The 5353-nt window shown below is 35.0% G+C and overlaps 1 pseudogene; it reads right to left on the reverse strand.

Annotated features, from left to right (window-relative positions):
* Positions 1-1250: 1250 nt before the first annotated feature.
* On the reverse strand, positions 1251-5269 carry LOC134235152 (mucin-2-like; annotated as a pseudogene).
* Between the last annotated feature and the right edge of the window lie 84 nt (positions 5270-5353).

The raw sequence follows: 5353 nt of genomic DNA on the forward strand, positions 1-5353 counted from the left end.
TACTTTCAAAAGTAATCAATTAATTTACAATTACTTTGGATTTTAAAAGTAATCAATTACAAGCTGATTACAGACATTTTTGAGAGTAATCAATTACATCTGATTACTTTTCCTTCATGTAATCATGATTACTTATGATTATTTTAGATTACATCAAGTTTTTTTTCTGAAGTTCAAGGACAACAGAATGTTTTATTCAGTCTTCTCTTCTTAAATATCATATTTATTTTAAAGGTAGAATCCAGACAAAGTTTGGTGGTAAATGCATAAGATTTATCAAGTTCATGTTTCCTATCTTTAATTCAAGTAAATATCTGTGTTATTATTGAGATAGAAATAAAAAGAACTCATTTATCAAATTGGACATAATTATGATTATGCATAAAGGGATTCTATAGAGAAATGAGACACAGTCAAGTAATTGACCTTCTTGATGAGTAATGAAGTTTTCAATTAAGCTGCCAATTACTAGATGTTTTTACAAGAATTAACACATCGATGGGGCAAGCATGAAAAGTTCAATAGTTGTTATAACCCAAACTGACCTAACTTCAGTATACCGGTGTTTTAATACTAATTAATTAACCCATCTTTTTTGTACACCTAAAATCAAACAAAGTGATTTTAGATGATACCCCAGTACACATCTCAATAAAGGAATATTTGATGTTTAAAAAAAAAAACACATTTATTCAGAAATATTTTTCGGGGAAAACAAAATGTAGCATTTCACACATGATAATTGATTGAAACAAAAAAAATCGAATTTTAAGATGATCCTATTATTAACTTTCTTCCCAGTTTAAATATACAGTATATCAAGTCAAAATGGTGAATTGCTAAGCTGCTAAAGCATTTTGAAATTACTACTGAAAGAAAACTGATAGAATTTACTCATTGTCTGGATAATGAACCTGATTATAAGCATTTCTGGAAGCATTTATAACTTTCGCTCACTGAATATCATCAAAAATCATTATTTCATAACTTTGTTTGAATAATTGTAATAATAAAGTAATCAAAAAGTAATCATGATTACAGGACTTTTTTCAAAGTAATCGATTAAATTACGATTTGTAATGAGAAAAATGGATGATTACTGATTACTCATGATTACTTAGGAAACTGTAATCGATTACACCTGATTACGATTACTGATTACGATTACCCCATCCCTGTTACCTTTAACATTAACACCTTCTACAAACGTGATTACCTTTAACATAAACACCGCCTACACACGTGATTACCTTTCACATAGACACCACCTACAGTGAGGATCGTCATACTTGATACAAGATGGATGACAGTCATGCCTCATTGGAGGGCAATAAGCTACAATGTAAAACAAAATAAAACAAACGAAGAGGACAATACGCTACAATGTAAAACAAATTAAACAAAGAGGACAATGCGCTACAATGTAAAACAAATAAAACAAATAAAGAGGAAAAAACACTACAATGTTCAATAAAATAAACCAAAAAAGGACAATACGCTACATTGTATAAATAAAAGAAATCAAAGAAAGAGGACAATACACTACAATGTAAAACAATAGAAATAAAAAAAATAAATATGCATTCAGTGTAATAAAGTCTTTAATTATCATAGAAATGAAGTGTATTTATGGTATTTTTAAAATTAAATTTGATTAGGTCAGTCAAAACCTCCTGGATCTTACCACTTTCGCTGCCGCTCATTCCTACCACGCGCCCGTTGCTGTAAACAGTTGATCCGCCACTGATTCCGTAAGGAGTCCCACCACCGCCTCCCCTGGATCCACCATCTCCAACAGAACTGAACCCTGATCCGCCACTGATATAACCAGATCCACCCGTCAGTACATTCATGATAACACCACCTGAGCTACCACTAGAAGAACCTAAAATGATTAAATAACACTACGTCATTACATAAAGAGATTTGAAACAGCCCGTGTATACAAAAAATGTCATAGTAAGATCCACAAATGCAACATCATTTGGGTTCGGATATTTCACCATAAAAAATACTTTAAGATCTTTAAAGACAGACATAAACTCTCTTGATAGAACCAAATTAAGGTAAGATGATTTTAAAGTCAACAAATTGACTACATGTATTCGTGATCTTGTACAAAAATGTAACATCAATTATTTGTTCAAACTTTCAAAATGACAATTACAGAAAGTCCTCAAAAAATGTTGTAAAAGGTGAAAGAAAGGCATATTACCAACCAAAAATTATTTATTTTATTTACATAAGAATTTTAAAATAATGAAATTATGTTTTTCTGGCGTATTTTAAAGAAAATAATGACCATTCATTTTAAATAATTGTAAAAATTGCTTATTAAAATATTGTGATATCATTGTGATATTTTGGTAAGTAATCGTGATATAAATCGCGATAAGAAATTTTTAGCGATACCTATCCTTAGACCTGACCCATAAATATTACTGGTATGACACTTCTAGATCCGTGTCTGTCCTCACGTGATGTGTAATTATCCGAACTGCACGACACCTTAGTGTTTTTCCTTACCTGATCCACACGTGTGACTGTTATGACATTTCTGTGTTTGAGTGACAACCATGGTATGTTTTTGTGGGCGTGGTCTGTTTACATAGATCGGTATTCCGTTACCCGTCGTGTCCGGTTTTTGTATATACACTTTCTGAGGTGTAGGTTTCTGGATGACGTAAGTATGAGGTTTCTCACATTCCTTACATTCCGTCTGCGTTCCTGGCGGAAAAAAAGTTAAGAGCACATTTTTTATCTTTTTTTTCTTTTTATTATTGAAAAGTGAGATTAATATAAAACATGTATCAGCATTTTCATATTTTAAAATTTACGTACCTGTAACATACACAGTCTGCTGCTGTGGGCGTGGTCTTACGTATGATACCATCTGAGGCTTAATGGGCTCACAGTAATGACATTCGTTCGTACATGTGACGTAAACAGTTTGTTTTTGTGGCCTTGGATACGTAGGATACCATTTGTAGCGTGACGTCCAAATCAAGACACTCATTGTTACCACTGACGTAAACAGTCTGTGTCTGAGGCCTTGGCTTTACGTAGGATATCAATTGCGGAGTGACGTCACAATCAGTTCATTCATTTCCTCCTGTGACGTAAACAGTTTGTGTTTGCTTCGGAATAGTTTGAATATATGCCACTGTTTCTGGCGTTGGGTCAGGAAATCTATATATTCACAATTAATACATTGGTCTTAAATAAAATACAAAAAAATTAAACCAGAAAAAACAGTTTATCGGTTTGAAATAGAATTACGAAAGCTCAAATAACAAAATAGAATAGTTATATTACATTTACAAGACCTTTAGGCGAATTGCCGATTGCCTTAATTTGTACGTGGGTGACTTAACAATTTCTGAGTTAATACGCAGGCAACTTACCAGCTGTCTAAGTTTGTACGTAGGCGACTTACCAGCAATCTAAGTTTGTACGTAGCCGACTTACAGTTTATCTGAATTTGTACGTAGGCAACATAACCAGTTGCTTAAGTTTATACTATAGACGACTTACCTGGTGATTTTGAAGGTAGGCGACTTAGCAGTTATCTGTGATTGTGCGTTGGCGACTTACTACTTGTCTGAGTTTGTACTATGTAAGTGATTTACCTCTTGTTTTTGTTTGTACTGTACGTGACTTATCTGTTGTTTGTACTGTAGGTGACATATCTGTTGTTTGTGTTTGTACTGTAGGTGACTTATCTGTTGTTTGTACTGTAGGTGACTTATCTGTTGTTTGTACTGTAGGTGACTTATCTGTTGTCTGTGTCTGTATTGTAGGTGACTTATCTGTTGTTTGTACTGTAGGTGACTTATCTGTTGTTTGTACTGCAGGTGACTTATCTGTTGTTTGTCCTGTAGGAGACTTTCTAATGTCTGTGTTTGTACTGCAGGTGACTCACCTGTTGTTTGTACTGTAGGTGACTTATATGTTGTCTGTGTTTGTACTGTAGGTGACTTACCTGTTGTCTGTTTTTGTTCTGTAGGTGACTTACCTGTTGTTTGTGTTTGCACTGCAGGTGACTTATCTGTTGTTTTTGTTTGTACTGTAGGTGACTTATCTGTTGTTTGTACTGTAGGTGACTTACCTGTTGTCTGTGTTTGTACTGTAGGTGACTTACCTGTTGTCTGTGTGTTTATACAGTAGGTGACTTACCTGTTGTCTGTGCTTGTATTGTAGGTGACTTACCTGTTGTCTGTGTTGTTATTGTAGGTGACTTACCAGCCTTATAAAGGATTATCTGATTGTTCGTACTGTAGGTGACTTATCTGTTGTTTGTGTTTGTACGGCAGGTGCCTACCTGTTGTGTGTGTGTTTGTTCTGTACGGTGACTTATCTGTTGTCCGTGTTTGCTGCTGTTAGGTGACTCACCTGTTGTTTGTACTGTAAAGGATTATCTGAATCCTTCTTGACTTAGATGTAGGTGACTTACCAGCCTCCTAAAGGATTATCTGAATCCTTCTTGACTAAGATGTAGGTGACTTACCAGCCTCCTGTAGGTGACTTATCTGTTGTTTGTGTTTTCTAGGTGACTACTGTTGTTTGATGTAGGTGACTTACCTGTTGTCTGTTTATACGGGTAGGTGACTTATCTGTTGTTTGTACTGTAGGTGACTTATCTGTTGTTTGTGTTGTTGGGTGAGTAGTTTGCCTGTTGTGTGTGTTTGTACTGTAGGTGTCTTATCTGTTGTCTGTGTTTAGTGGTTTTTATCTGTTGTTTGTGTTTGTACTGTAGGTGACTTATCTGTTGTCTGTGTTAATGATTTCCTGTTTGTCTTTGTTTGTGCTGTCAGTAGTTTGTCTGTTGTTTGTGTTTGTACAAATAGATAATTTACCTGTTGTCTATGTTTGTCTGTAGGTGTCTTATCTGTTGTCTGTGTTTTTCTGTTGGTGACTCTTTGTTGTCTGTGTTTGTTCTGTCCATGTGGTTTGCCTGTTGTCTTTGTTTGTGCTGTAGGTGACTTATCTGTTGTCTGTGTTTGTACTGTAGGTGTCTTATCTGTTGTTTGTGTTTGTCCGGTAGGTGACTTATCTGTTGTCTGTGTTTGTACTGTAGGTGTCTTATCTGTTGTCTTTGTTTGTTCTGTAGGTGACTTACCTGTTGTCTTTGTTTGTGCTGTAGGTGACTTATCTGTTGTCTGTGTTTGTTCTGTAGGTGACTTACCTGTTGTCTTTGTTTGTGCTGTAGGTGACTTATCTGTTGTCTGTGTTTGTACTGTAGGTGACTAATCTGTTGTCTGTGTGTGTACTGGAGGTGACTTATATGTTGTCTTTGTTTGTACTGTAGGTGTCTTATCTGTTGTCTGTGTGTGTACTGTAGGTGACTTACCTG

The sequence above is a fragment of the Saccostrea cucullata genome, unplaced genomic scaffold (genome assembly GCF_032062105.1).
Source record: "Saccostrea cucullata isolate Sc308-1 unplaced genomic scaffold, CSIRO_AGI_Scuc_v1 ctg22814, whole genome shotgun sequence".
In the NCBI taxonomy this organism is placed as follows: domain Eukaryota; kingdom Metazoa; phylum Mollusca; class Bivalvia; order Ostreida; family Ostreidae; genus Saccostrea; species Saccostrea cuccullata.